Raw genomic sequence first — 15,014 nt, 5'->3', positions numbered from 1 at the left:
ATCCACAAGAAGATGTCAGAGAGACAGGCCAAGATTGTAGTTTATACAGAAGGTACAACAATTGTGAAAGAATGTTAAAGGTTGCTTGCATGAGGGATGAGTGGGAGTTCAGTTTGTCTTTTTTTGCTTCATTATAATATATGAAAAGCCTGAAATATTTGTGTGGGTGGCAGGGTGTCCTTTTTTTCCCTTAGTATCAGAATTTCAGGTCTTCCTCCTTTCAAAGACTCTGAGTAGAGAGCTAGTAACATTGTGCCATTGCAAGAGTTGAGAAATTAAAGTTGAGCAATTGAGGGAGAATTTTGTGTTTTAGTTACTGATATTCTTGATGTTTCTAAGTATTAAAAAACCTAATAAGAAACATCCCTTCTTATTTTTAATAAACATTATAAATAAGATAAAAGGGATGGGGCAAACCCTCAATTTCTTGAAAGTGGGGAGTAAGTTTCAGATTAATGGATTAGAGAGAGTCCCCACCTCTTCTCTACTTACCACCACTTTAAACACAGCTTTGTGCATGAGGCCGTACTATAATGTTCGCAGCAAGGTGGAAGCCAAAATATTACCATTAAATAAATAATCTATCCAGCTTTGCTGAGAGGTTGAATAGCATTTTTCTGCCAATGGCTGCATTCAGCATGTCATAGTTGTTACTTATTGATCTTGTATGTTGCAGAAAAAAATTAATTGCACTTAGTTACAGTACAGATGTCTATATCCACAAAGCTACCTCACTACCGCACTTAGGAAGGAAGAATCCCAGGCACCGCTACAGGCTGGAGACCGATTTGCTAAGCAGCAGTTGTGCAGAAAAGGACCTGGGGATTACAGTGGACGAGAAGCTGGATATGAGTCAGCAGTGTGCCCTTGTTGCCAAGAAGGCCAACAGCATATTGGGCTGTATTAGTAGGAGCATTGCCAGCAAATCGAGGGAAGTGATTATTCCTCTCTATTTGGCACTGGTGAGGCCACAGCTGGAGTATTGTGTCCAGTTTTGGTCCCTCCACTATGGAAGGGATGTGGACAAATTGGAGGGAGTCCAGCAGAGGGCAACAGAAATGATTAGGGGGCTGGGGCACATGACTTATGAGGAGAGGCTGAGGGAACTGAGGTTATTTAGTCTGCAGAAGAGAAGAGTGAGGGGGGATTTGATAACAGCCTTCAACTACCTGAAGGGGGGTTCCAAAAGAGGATGAAGCTCGGCTGTTCTCATTGGTGGTAGATGACAGAACAAGAAGCAATGGTCTCAAGTTGCAGTGGGGGAGGTCTAGGTTGGATATTAGGAAACACTATTTCACTAGGAGGGTGGCGAAGCACTAGAATGGATTACCAAGGGAGGTGGTGGAATCTCCATTCTTGGAGGTTTTGAAGGCCCAGCTTGACAAAGCCCTGGCTGGGATGATTTAGTTGGTGTTGGTCCTGCTTTGAGCAGGGGATTGGACTAGATGACCTCCTGAGGTCTCTTCCAACCCTAATAGTCTATGATTCTATCCACCTTCAAATCCCTCTTCAAAACTCTTCTTTGCTGTGATGCCTACAAAGAAATTGATAGCAGTTAGGTTGTTGGTGTGCAGAGGCCACTGCCTATCACCAGTAATGTCTCATTGTTTCTTTGTACTCCCCATCTGTCTATATCCATCTGCTGTCTCTTGTCTTATACTTAGATTGTAAGCTGGTTAGGGCAGGGACCATTTTTCTGTTCTGTTTGTACAGCACTTCACATCGTAATATGTACCTAACAGTGCACTCCATGAGATGCTTTTTTCCCTTATGGTGTTCTATAATGTCCCACAAAGAAAGGAAGCAAATATTGATTTTAATGGGGAGATGCTTTTGTAATTGTAGGTGGTAGTGTATGCACTTCAGAAAAATGTTACTGGGTACGCTGTGCCATCCCTTGTGGAACAATTTCTGTTCCCATGATCTCTTTGGGGCACCAAAGGCATTTGGTAATAAATGCTGGACTGTTGTTATGTTGTACTGAATGTGCAAAGGGAATGGAGAATGCAGGTGCAAGATGAACTGTGCTTGCAGAAACCAGCATACTTCAAGGTTCACACGGCAGTTAGTTAATTCTTCCTTCTAATATTTTATCCTACAACATTTCACTCTGCTCTCAGTTGCAGCCTTCTTGCACATTGCAACAGTAGTGGAAATGAGCTGTTGTCTGTGCTTGACCTCAAATTTTAAATACCCAAAACAAACATGGGGGTAATGGAAACGTCAGATTCTTCAGCCATAGGCCCTGAGTCTGCAAGCTGCTTTAGGGAAGCCCGCGTGCCTGCACAAAACCCCATTGTGGGACATCATGCAAGCATAAGAGTTCACCTGCATGGAACATCTTCCAGGGCTGGGGTCCAGGACTGTGCTTAGAGTGCAAAAGAAAGCAGACTGGTTTTAGCAAGGCAGTAATTTAGGAATGGTCCATGCAGCATAAGTCTAATCTGATTTTTAAGGGACGTCGTCACTTAAAAATTACTCTTGTCAGAATTTTTTCCCTAATATTCTTGCAAGTAACATACCTAAGATTAAAGAAAACAAATATTTATTTAATTGTTTTATTTGCTGTCTTTGACAGCACTGTTTTCTTTATATAGTCAGTTTCTCCTGTAGTTTGGGATTTTTCACACAGCAACAGGGAAAAGAAAATGTGTTTTTGAAAACCACAAAAATTGGCAGGGGGACTCAAAAACAAAGAGAACAATTAGTTATTTAAAGTGATAACCACTGTACAATCTAATCAATCAGAAAAAAAATAGTTAAAAGTAGTTACATGTTCTTAAGTAATACTACTACTTACCTTTCCTCATGTGTAAATCTCAAAGCACTTTAAATAGGTGTCTATCGATATACCTGTCTTACAAAGCAGGAAACCAGTTTTGCCAATGCTCACAATTTTACATTTAATGTTTTTTCTTAAAGCCTCAGCCCCTGGAGACAAATGATTGTGAGAATTTTGGCTTTTGTATTTTTTTAAGTGAATTTTTGGCCCTCATGGTTGCTGAGAAAAGCTTGAAAATGTGCCCCAAGTGTATACTAAAAGCTCAAAACCAAGAGGGCAAATTAAAATAAGCAACCCAAAATGTATATACTGTATTATTTTTAAATTGTCATGATTTTTAAGCCAGTGTCACGATTATTTGGGGGTCCCAACTTATGTTTTTGAATGTTTGGGGCTGGCAGTGCTGAGAGCCAAAGTGTTTAATCTTAGGTAAGGCACTTAAACAGTGAGTCAGCAGCAGAGCTGCTGAGACCTCTGATCTGACATTGTCCTATTTCCTATGCTACCGAGTCATGCTCTATCTGTCCCACATGTATGTACATCTTTTTACTTGCCTAGCCTGCCTGCCCCTGGAGAGTTTGTGAACAGAACTGTTTTGTGAGCATAATATCCCAGAAGAAGGCCTGTTGGATATTTTTGTCTCTGATATGCACCCCAATTATCAGTTGTAATAGCTTAATTTCCGTTTAATGCATATGTAACTATTCTGAACATAGCAAATTGCAAAGAGAGGTTTCCTCAGTGGAAAGATAAACTGCATATGTAGTCTTAGTGGGTAACACAATGTTCTCCAAAAGTCATTCTCCTGGTGTGGTTTGAAGAGATGCTAACTAGATGCTTTTTTGCAAATCAAACCGTAGATGTGTGTGAGAGAGAAAGGGAAAGCTATTCTGTAGAGCGAAAATATACTGGAAATCCCCAGCTCTGTGGAGTTGCTAGGTGGTTTTAAAACCCTTTCACTGCCTTATATGGCAACGGGAAGTGGGAGTGGCCCAGGCCTGCTTGAGCAGGGAGGGAGCGGGGGAGAGATGGCTCCTGACTTAGGCAGTTGTGCTGATGAAGTGGAAGAGCTGGTTTCAGTTCTCTATAGTGCATGTGTGTTTAGGAGGCGGGTGCTTCTTGTTTCCTTGCCTGGGAGTTGTGCAATCCTTTAGGTCGGAGAAAGCGCCCTCCCTCGCTGCTGCCGCCACCGCCTTGTTGGTTTTTTTTAAAGCTGTGAGCTCAGCCGATGAGTCAGAGCCATGCAATCCTGACACTGCATCGTGGGACTGGAGGTGAGAGAGAATCAAAAACAGGAGCTGTAGATTTCAGCCAAGTACAGTGCAGGACTTCGCTTTGCTTGTGCACAGAAGGGGAGCTGAGTAGTGACCACTTCGTGGGATATTCTTGATTGCAAGAGAACTTCCTGCTTCTTTCCTGGGAGCCTTGAGGATCGGGTCTGGAAAACACTTTTTTGTCGTTTCTTGGGAAGTGAAACAAAAAGAGAGAGAAAGGACTCGCTCCGTTACATAATTCTGACAGTGTCTGCCTCATATTAGGACGAGGTAAATTGAAATCTAGGGTTCTTATAAGGTCCAAAGGGCCTGCGCACTCCTGCACCTTGCTCCTGATTGAGGCTAGAATCAACACCGTGGAGGCTATTTGAATCATGGCTGTGGTTTTTGCAAGCCTGAAGGTTTGCAGCAAGGAGCTGTGTGTGTGGAGGAAATGGGGAGATTGAGTGCTTGGTAACTTTGCTTTTTATTTTTATTTATTTTTTATCTGTATAATGCATGCAAGCTGCGTATGTGCAGCTACGCAGCTCAGCGCTGCTAATGGACTGCCTCAACAGGAAACTTGGTACAGAGAATTCTGGCTAATATTCATTTTAGTGAAATGTGGTAAATTGCCCTTTGGGTGGGGAGTTGCTTATGGTATGAGAACAGAGAGGTGATTCAGATTACATTGCTGTTATTCATTATTTGACAGCTGCTGCAGTCTTGCTGCATGCAATTTAAAATTAATACCCCTCTTTTTGTCTTAAAATTGTAGAGTAAACTTAGTGTTAACGAACATGAGGGACTTATGTTTAGTACAGGTAAGAGCTGTACAAGATTTCCTTCATCCCCAGCCTCCCAAATCTCTACCACGTTTATCTTAATTCTGAGCCATATATGCTGCTATCCTAATTCTGGACCTTTAGAGTACAGATTCTTAAGTGGACAAGCTGGGTGGGTTTTGGCATGTATAAATAGGGGTTAGGTCATGCCATGCTTGTTTTCTGATAGGTATCCAAATCCCCTGGAACAGGTTTCTGTGCTTTCTGTAGGTCAGTGCTTCTGCCTCAGGTTCTGAAATCTCCATGCACCCAGGTATTTGATTGCAGTAACTGCAACCTGTATCCAAATCGTCGATATCTTGTGCATGGAAACTGATTTCAGTACTTAATATACTTTCAGATCTCAACACTAGCATATAAGGCACCTGGTTTCAGCATCCCATAAGGACAGAGCAGCAGCCAATAGGATAATCTGCAGTTTGTTACCACCTAAAAATTTTTGCTAGTCAGTTTACTTATGGTTAGAAATATGATGTAAGCTAGGGAGGGTTAAAGTGAACCAGTGTTTGTTAGGTAACTGCAATGATTTCCTACTCCCAGAATATTAAATTAGTTCCTCTGATGGCTGTTCCTGTTGAAATCAGTGGGGATTTTGCCATTTGCTTGGGAACATGATTAGGGCCTGTATTTGAGAGTGGCTCATTATGAAGGTGGACATATTTGACTCTGAACCGCTGGACTCTAAAAACATTCAGCTCTAACATATCTCCGTTCCTTGGGGGCCTGGAAGCTAGTTTGTGTATTTTGATGGTTCAAAGATTGCAATTGCACTGTGGGGGCGGGAAAGAGAGAAACTATTCTGTCGTCTTCTGGAGTGGTTTAGGGAAGTAGGTGGTGAAGTTGAGGGTAATGTACAATCAAGCTAGATCTCTCACTCAAAAGCACTATCTTGCTATAACTAAATTTTTTTTATCCTTTTTAAAATAACATCAAAGTGCATTTCTTACACTTTAAAAGGTTTTGATCTGTGTTTCTATCTGTTAAATGTAATAAATTTAAAACATATTAGTTTTAACTTTAGGTAAGTGAAAATGCCCCTTTACACTGTAAATGCATTCATGGCAAGGATTCGGTCAGATTGTCTAACGTTGGTCTATAGAACATATGGCTGCCCAGACAAAATTAAGGCATAGTTCCTGCTGAGGAGAGACTGGAATAATGAATGCTGTGTGCACAAGCTGTGGCCCTATGAAGTGGACTTAATTGATGTTCCTGGATTGTGATAGGACTTCCTCTCTGTGTGTCCTGTACATTACTCCTGTTAAGAGCTTAGTATGTCTTTTGTGGTCCATTGGTGGCAAAAGGAAATTGGTAGTACCCATTCTAAACCTGTCTTAGCTGCAATACAGTGTTACCATATCCTTAGTTTAGTATGAGTGGCAGTCCCTGCTGAACACTGGCCCTAGGCTGGAATAGAAAAGGTGTTGCAAGACAGCATTGTGGTACGTAAGCAGAGGACTAGGGTGAGGTCTAGGACTGGATAACGGAGGAAGGAGGGTCTACTGATTAGCGTGCTAGCCTAAATCTTGAGAGACCTACCTTCAGTTCCCTGCTCTACCACAAACTTCCTGTGTGATCTTAGGCAAGTAAGTTAGCAATTCTGTACCTATGTTCCCATCTGTAAAATGGGAATAATAGCACTTCTTTACCCTATATTGGTGTTGTGAAGATAAATGCATTAAAGATTCGTGTGCTCAGATACAGTGGTGACGAGGGCCAAGTAAGTACGTAAAGAAGTGGATGCTACAGTTCAGGAATGAGGTGCAGGGGCAGTGCAGCAACAGGTAAGGTTGCAAAAAAGTCAGCCTGCTCTGTGTCTGAATCCTGATAAATGTTAGTTTTATAAATACTAAATTCACTCAAACGTTTTAAGTGCCATTTTCTTTAGCCTGCAGTTTCAGAGAGCTTTTGGGGAAAAATACAAAGGGAGTATAGAAGAACAGACACGCGAAGTATTTCAATCATGATTTGGGGACATCAGTAACTCAGGCAGAGGTTATGGGTCTATTACAGGAGTGGGCGGACGAGGTTCTGTGGCTTGCAATGTGCAGGATGTCAGACAAGATGATCATGATGGTTCCTTTTGGCCTTAAAGTCTTTGAGTCTAAAGTACTGGTCAGAGAGCTGTCCTATTGATGTTAGAGCTTTTCTATAGATAGCAATAGCCAGGTGTGTGTGTGTGAGGTTTTATTTTTTTAGAAAAATGTTGCAATTATACTGAAGCAGTATGATGCTATCATAAGTCTATTATTTACACAAGAGGTAAATAGGGTCTCCCAAAGATCTGTAGTGGGAGTTGGCAGGTGATACGAAATTGCTCAAGATAGTTAAGTCCAAAGCTGACTGCGAAGAGTTATAAAGGGATCTAGCAAAACTGGGTGACTGGGCAACAAAATGGCAGATGAAATTCAGTGTTGATAAATGCAAAGTAATACACATTGGAAAACATAATCCGAACTGTACATACAATAACGGGGTCTAAATTAGCTCTTACCCCTCAAGAAAAGAGATGTTGAAGTCATTGTGGATAGTTCTCTGAAAACATCTGCTCAGTGTGCAGTGGCTGTCAAAAAAGCTAACAATGTTAGGAACCATAGAAAAGGGATATATAATAAGACAGAAAATATAATGCCACTATATAAATCCATGGTATGCCCACAACTTGAATACGGCGTGAAGTTCTGGTTGCCCCATCTTCAAAAAGATATAAAGAATTGGAGAAGGGTAAGAAAAATTATTAAGGTATGGAACAGTTTCTTATGAGGAGTGATTAAAAAGACTGGAATTGTTCAGGGTGAAAAAGAAACGATTAAGGGGAGATATGATAGAGGTCTATAAAATCTTGACTGCTGTGGAGAAGGTGAATAAGGAAGTGTTATTTACTCCTTCACATAACACACAAATCCGGGGTCACCCAATGAAATTAATAGGCAGCAGGTTTAAAACAAACATAAGGAAGTACTACTTCATGCAACACACCGTGAACCTGTGGAACCTGTTGCTGTGGATGTTGTGAAAGCCAAAAGTACAACTGGGTTCAAAAAAGAATTAGATAAGTTCATAGAGGATAGGTCCATCAGTGGCTATTAGTAAAGATGGTCAGGGGCACAATGCCATGCTCTGGATCCCACTAAACCTCTGACTGACAGAAGCTGGAACTGGACGATGGGGTGGATTACTCGATAATTGTTCTGTTCATTCCCTCTGAAGCATCTGTCACTGGCCGTTGTCAGAAGACAGGATACTGGAATAGATGGACCATTGGTCCAGGCCAATATGGCCATTCTTATGTTCTCAAGGGTGGGATGAACTTGCTAGATTATTATTATTTTTTTTTTTTGAAAGCTGTACTCCTCAATATTATTTTCTAGATTTTAGTCCATATGATCAGAGTATAGATGTTTTTCCTCTTCCTGATGCCTTCCAAACATGGTCTGAAGGAATGAGCAGTGGATGTTGGGAGCCAGGAACTCCTGAGTTATAATCCCTGCTTTACCACTGACTCACCATGAAGCAATGGGCAAGTCACTCTGCCTCAGTTTACCCATTATAAAAATTGGATTAATAATATTTACCTACCTGCTCAATTGTGTTGTGTGAGGCTTAATCAATTAGTGTTCATACAGAGTTTGTGGGACATCCCCTTCACTCACTTTCCTCAAAAGACTGTTCTATTCAACCTAGAAACTAACATGTTGTGTGAGATGAAGGGTATTTATCTAGTTTAGTGAAAAATCCCTTTAACTCAGATGAATTGTTGGTCATATTGACAGCAAAAGGGCCTCCTGCTGCTCCTATAGAAGTCTTGGCAAAATTCCTCTCGACTTCAGTGAAAGCAGGATCAGGTCCTCATGGAATTTGTACTCCTTATGGGATGACTGATCCCTTTTTGGTCTACTGTTTGCAAAATGATATAATTTTCATGTAAGAACTTTTATTATAATAACACTTAGCTGCTTTATATGGACGTGGTCTAATGATTAGAGCAGGGGTCAGCAATCTTTCAGAAGTGGTGTGCCAAGTCTTCATTTATTCGCAGTAATTTAAGGTTTTGCGTGCCAGTAATACATTTTACATTTACAGGGGCCGGCGGATGGAACCCCAGACTGGCAGCAGGCTGAGCGGACTGGTGGCTGGGACCACAGACCTGCAGCAGGCTGAGCCGCTCCCTGCCAGCCAGGGTCCTGGCCGCCGGCCCCGCTCAGCCCACTGCCGGCCTGGGGTTCCGTCCATCCAGGCCAGCAGTGGGCTGAGCGGGGCCGGCAGCCGGGACCCCAGGCTGGCAGCAGCGTGCCACAGTAAATCAGCTCGCTTGCTGCCTTTGGCACACGTGCCATAGGTTGCCGACTCCTGGATTAGAGCTAGATGCTGGAGTCTATTGCCAGCTTGTCCAGTAAGCTGCTCTGTGATCTTGCCCAAGTCATAGAGGTATTCACAAGTGAGGAAGATCTATGGCTCCTTGTGATTTTAATTGGAATTGTGTGCTTAGTTAGCACCATGGAAAAGCAAGCTCTTAACCTCTCTGTACTTCAGTTTTCTTCATCTCTAATATGGAGGTAGCGATACAAAGATGTTGCAGGGATTAATTCACAAATGGTCTGTACATTGTTTCAAGATCCACAGATAGAGCTATAGAAGTGCAGAATAAAATGTCAAAGCGCTTTACAAACATGAACTGATTAACCCCTTGCAACATTTCCCCTCATACATAGGTAAATTTGGATGTTTTATTTTTTTCTGTAGTACCAGTTTGATTGTGATAAAATATTGTTATAATTTTGTGTAATGTTCAGAATTGAGTCTCATGCTTGACAGGGTGTATTTGATTTAAATCAAATTGATAGGAAGACTCGACTTAATCATGGATTTCTACATAAAAGTGCATTCTTGTTGATTGTTATAACCTTAATACATATTCTTCACAACTCAGAGGTAGATGTAGGGTTTCATTTTTAGAAGGTACACACTATACATTTTTAAAGTGATTTATTTTGAAAATTTTTCAGATTAGTTTTACAGCTATATCAGAAAATGAATGATTGTTTGATAATTTCATTTACCAAAGGTAATTAAAGCAGATATTTATGAAGTCATTGGGAGGTGAACTATCTCCAATTCAACAGGTTAATCATTAATATTTGGAGGATTTTCTTGCCATGCTGTGTTAGGATGAGAACATCACCAGACAGACATTTAAATTGTTTTATTTAACTAAAACAACAAAGTTATGTATTCTGGATTTTTTCTTCAACAGAAAACATAATATTTTAACAAAACAAGCATATCAATTTTTGAATTTAGTTAAACCTTCAAGTTTTTTTAAATCAGGTTTGTTTTTGTTAAAATTGTTTTTAACTAAAATAGTTAAATGAAATATTAAAAAAAAAAAAAAATCGACTGTCAGCCAGGTCAACACGAGAAACTTAAAATATTGGCTTCTGCGGCTAACTCAATCGTTTTCACCTCCATTTTCCTGTTTGTTCATAATCTGGAAAAGAAAAACAAGCTTTCCTGCTTTTTCAGGTTCCAAACGATTTCTTAGTTTGGAATGAATTAGTCCAAAGGAAGAAAATATTCTTTCTACACTGGCAGAAGAAGCTACTGCTGTTAAAAGTGAGATTGTCACTTCAACGGTCTCTGAATCCAAGTGCTTAAGTGACTTCCACCAGTTCACCGGTGTGACTTTGTTTAAAACATCATCAGCAAACATATATGAAGTTTATTATAGTTGGCATTATGGAGGGATGATTGCTGGATGTCCATGTCATAGCCAACTCCTCTTCTTCAGCAGTTAAGGTTTGACCCTGTTACCGAGTATTGAGAATATTTGCAAGAAAATGAGCTGGAGATAGTGCTTGTCCCATTCATTCTTTTAATGCTTGTAATTAAACTCTGTGATTGCATATTTTTCTTTTTAAGATCTCACTCAGTTCATTCCAAATTTCAACAGCGTAAGCAATAAAATAGCTATTTCCTTGCATTTTGTAGGGCTACAAAAATAGGCTTCAGGGTACTCAGCATGTGTTCAACATTTCTCTTAAGCCCAATGTTGGGAACTTTGCCTGTGACAGTGCCATCTATTTTTTCACGACTTTGTTTACAAACTGTCATCGGATTAGGCCAGTTCTTGATATAGTGCTCAAAACAGTCCACTACTGAGTTCCATCTCATGTCTTGTGGGAGAGTTAGCTTGGTTCCTCCCACTTTTTTCAGAGCAGCTGCTGCAAAGTGGTTGTTACGGAAGTATTTTGCAGTTTCAACAGCATTTGCCTTTATTTCTGGAACACTGAAGTCTTTGACTAGGAGGTGCATCAAATGAGCACTGCAACTGTATGTTGTTAGCTTGGGACTCTTCTAAATATCTTCTCATCTTGGATACATTTGCAGCATTGTCTTTGACCAAGCTGCGTACTAGACATTTGAATTTTTTTTCACAGTTTGTTATAGCTTTTACTGCTACTTCTTGTAAGTATTCTGCTGTGTGTGCAATTCCTGAAGTATCAATTGCTTCTGTAAGGAAGACATTCCCTTCTTCTGTTGTCACACAAGCACATACAAAAGGATCATTGTGGACATTGCTCCACCCATCAAGTCTCAGGTTAAAAATTTCACCCTCTAGACCCTTTGCACACTGCTCAATTTCTCTTTCATACACTTTATCCAGCAGTTTGCCTGCGACATCTGCTCTGTTGGATGGACTGTATCCTGGTCTTAATGACTGAACCATGTTAATGAAGTGTGGGTTCTCAATCATACGGAAAGGAGAGTTTGTTGCTTAAACAAACCGGGCAATTTTTTCATCAATTACCTCTTTTTGTAATCTGCTGGTTCTTATCACAAACTTATCTCTGGTTGTTTCTGGATGATGGAGATTTTTTTTTTTTTTTTTCATTTTGCTACAGGTGATATACTGTGGCTATGTGACACATGATGTGACTGAAACACTATCATTCGCAGATAACTCTGAAACTATAGAAAATGATGGTGATCTTGAAGGTGGATAATCTTCAGAATCCTGTATGTTGAGGATGTGTTCTCCTAAACTAAATAAGTCAATGCAGTTATTTAATTATTATTACCATACTACTCATTTAGTATTACTCTTTGCATTCACTGACACTCAGTACAACTTTAAAGGTGAAATTGTAAAAGGAAGATCTGCCTATTTCAGCTATTTTTTTTTTTATCACAGCTGCATCTAAAATGATAGTACCTTAGAGTACCAACTATGTTTTTTGCTCCAACGTGAGAATTCAAGAATAGTCCAGAAGGAAGACAGGCAGTCCTTAAGAAAGAAGTATGAAATAAAAAAGGTTACCAACCTGGAAATCCTGCATATTCAGACATGTTCCTTTCTTCTCAGGAGGAAGCTGCGTTGAAGATGATGAAACACCTCTCGTGATGTTGTTTCATTCGGGCAACCAGGCTTTGCATTTCTTTGTTGCACTGTTTGCATTTTGCATGCATGCCTATCTTACCCACAGGTAGAGGAACTTCATTAAAATATTCCCAAACTGGGTCTCTTTTAGGGCCTGCTGCCATTATAGGTTTTCCCTTCTAGTGTATAGTAGATCTCAAATCAGTGAAGGCTACATTCAGAAAGACCTCAAGACTTCTGGAATATGCTGCTCAAACAGTTTCACTTTTGTTTCTACTGCCTGTCCCTCCCTTCTCATATTTATCTCCAGACTTCTTCTCCTTGTCCAGATCTATTCCGCCCCAACAATCTTCTATTTATTAAACTTTTTGAAACTTTGCACTTTTAGAGAGAGGTAAGGGGTTGACTCTTGTGTACACAAATTTGCAGAGGGACAATAGGGTTGAGGTCCGTTATTTCTCACCTCTATATATTTATTTATTTATTTAAAAACATTTTTGCTGTTGACAAGCATGTTTTCTCTGGAGACACAAATCCACAGTTTGAGAACTGCAAAACTAAGCATCTCTGATGGTATCTTCTAGACTGAGCACTGAGTCCCATTGGGTAGATAGAAAGATTAATCTATACAGAAGCCCCTGGAACCCCATAAAATTGGGTCCCTAATCCATGAACTATTGGAATTCATTTACAAAACTTTTCTTAAACATTACATGAATATATTGTCTCATACTATAGAATTAGAATTTATAATCCCTACTCCATGTTGAGATATCTTTGAGCTATAGTGTATCTTAATTAAAAATATCTTTGGATAGGTTTTTTCCTCAAAAAGCATTTTATCAAAAAAATCTAATTTAAATAAAAAAAATCTGATTTTTTTTTAATTCATTGATTTTTATCCACCCTGATGCTTGATCTAAAACTTTTTGCAAAGGTTTGCAGGTAGGAGAAAATTTGTTCCAAATGCAATTGTAAAGAATGTTACTCTTTCCTGAATTATTGGTAAGTGGAGGGCAAGTGGTTTCTTTCTCTGCTGGCACTTGTGTAAGTCCGTTTTGCAGGAAACTTCTGACTTTCTGAATAAGCTTGAGGCCGATATTGCCTTTGCACAGTTCTTGGTGTGTTGATTCAGAATGTGGTTTAATAAGGACACAAATTAGCTGCTACAGAATTGGTCAAAAATTTGCTTTGCTTTTGATAGTTTTGGTTCCAACCAACCTGCTCTTTTCTTCTTCTAGTCGTGTACTCCCGCTCCCCCCCTTAAGATGTGTGGGTTGGGGGAAAGGGGTTGTTTTGGGGGTTGAGGAAGTGGGGAATTCTGAATCTAGAGCCAGGAAGATACCTCCAAGGCTTAAAACTTGTAGCATTCACTTCTTAATAATCTGCCCTCCACAGTGCTGGTTGCCCATCTAAAACACAGCTTTTAAAATGCAGTTACTGAAATGATCTTTCTTACCTGTTGACCTGACCACGTCATAGGCACTGCCCAATTCAATATCCTACATAACTACCTGACCTTGCCCCTTACTGCATCACTCGCTCACACCTTTGCTCTACTAAAAGTGACAGCCTTGATAATCCTTTGTCTACATTTCCCACAAACATTCTGGTCTACCAGCAAGTACCCTCGTGTCAGCTAAATCCCTTCAGATTTTTTTTCCCACACTACTTTTAAAAAGTTACACTATTTATTTAAGTGTTTTAGAAAATTCAACTGAACCGCTACAACCTTGTCTACTCTTGGAAACAGCACCAATTTTAGCAATTGTTTGCTAAATGATAGCTGAATTAGTGGTGGCCACTGTCTGTCTGTAAGTGTAGGCACGGACAAACCGTGTCCAGTGTTGGTTCAGCTAAGACAATTACTGAAACCATACGATTTTCTAGTGTAGACCTGGTGTAAGATACACATATGACTAATGAGCAACTGTATGATCTTACTAGTGTAACCTTTGTCCTTCCACCTGTCTACTCCCTATTGTTTGATTACCCCCAACTTGTTGCATCACGTCTAAAATTAGACTACACTCTGGGGAATAATCCCTGTCTATTTGTACTATAAAGTGCCTAGCATACTTGTGGGTGCTATAAAAAATAATAGCACCTTTCAACTGGGGATTTCAAAGCACTTTATAAACATTAATGTATTTAGCTTCACAACATCCATGTGAGACAGGTATTATCTCTGTTTTACCGATTGAGGAACGGAGTTGAAATGATTACTTGAGATTACAGTCTGTGGGGCAGGGCTGGGAATAGAACCTAGATCTCTTGCCACCTTGTTCTGTGCTTTTAGCCACGCAGCCATTGCCCTAACCTCAGGCCCACACAACAACAACTAATGCCTACTTGATGATTGGAACAGTGTCTCTACTGTGGACTAACAGCTATGGAATTTTGGACCCATATCAGCGAGTAGGAGACTCTCCTAGTAATGGAAAGTACAGTTACCTCAGCTTTCCCTCCTCACCCCTCAGAGGAGACTGTCATCTCCACAAAGCCCTGTGTGGGGAAGGAATCTGATCAGCATTCAAACTATGATCCTCCGTGCAGTGTGGACACCCAGGTCTGTCTTGCTTCTTATTCTTGACCGAGATGACAGGAAAGGTCAAGAAGGGACAAAGATTTACCCTGCAGTGTATATTCCTGCTGCAGTCCTGCAAAGTCAGGCATATCTTTTTCTCGGTGCAAAAAGGCACAGTGACTTGGTCATATCTGCTGGGCATGTCCAATTCCACAGCTGGCTTATTTGC

The 15,014-nt window shown here is 40.3% G+C and overlaps 1 protein-coding gene across 1 annotated transcript in view; it reads left to right on the top strand.

Annotated features, from left to right (window-relative positions):
* Positions 1 to 4,135: 4,135 nt before the first annotated feature.
* The window catches only part of ELMSAN1 (ELM2 and Myb/SANT domain containing 1), a 47,783-nt gene continuing 36,904 nt past the window's right edge, over positions 4,136 to 15,014 (top strand). The window contains exon 1 of the mRNA XM_029911410.1: positions 4,136 to 4,326. The gene's annotated coding sequence lies outside the window, so the exon portion shown is untranslated. The remainder of the gene's footprint in view (positions 4,327 to 15,014) is intronic.

This window comes from Terrapene carolina, unplaced genomic scaffold (genome assembly GCF_002925995.2).
Source record: "Terrapene carolina triunguis isolate 2854851 unplaced genomic scaffold, T_m_triunguis-2.0 Scaffold96, whole genome shotgun sequence".
In the NCBI taxonomy this organism is placed as follows: domain Eukaryota; kingdom Metazoa; phylum Chordata; order Testudines; family Emydidae; genus Terrapene; species Terrapene triunguis.
Note: the sequence above shows the minus strand (reverse complement) of the source record. Positions and strands in the feature narration are given on the sequence as shown.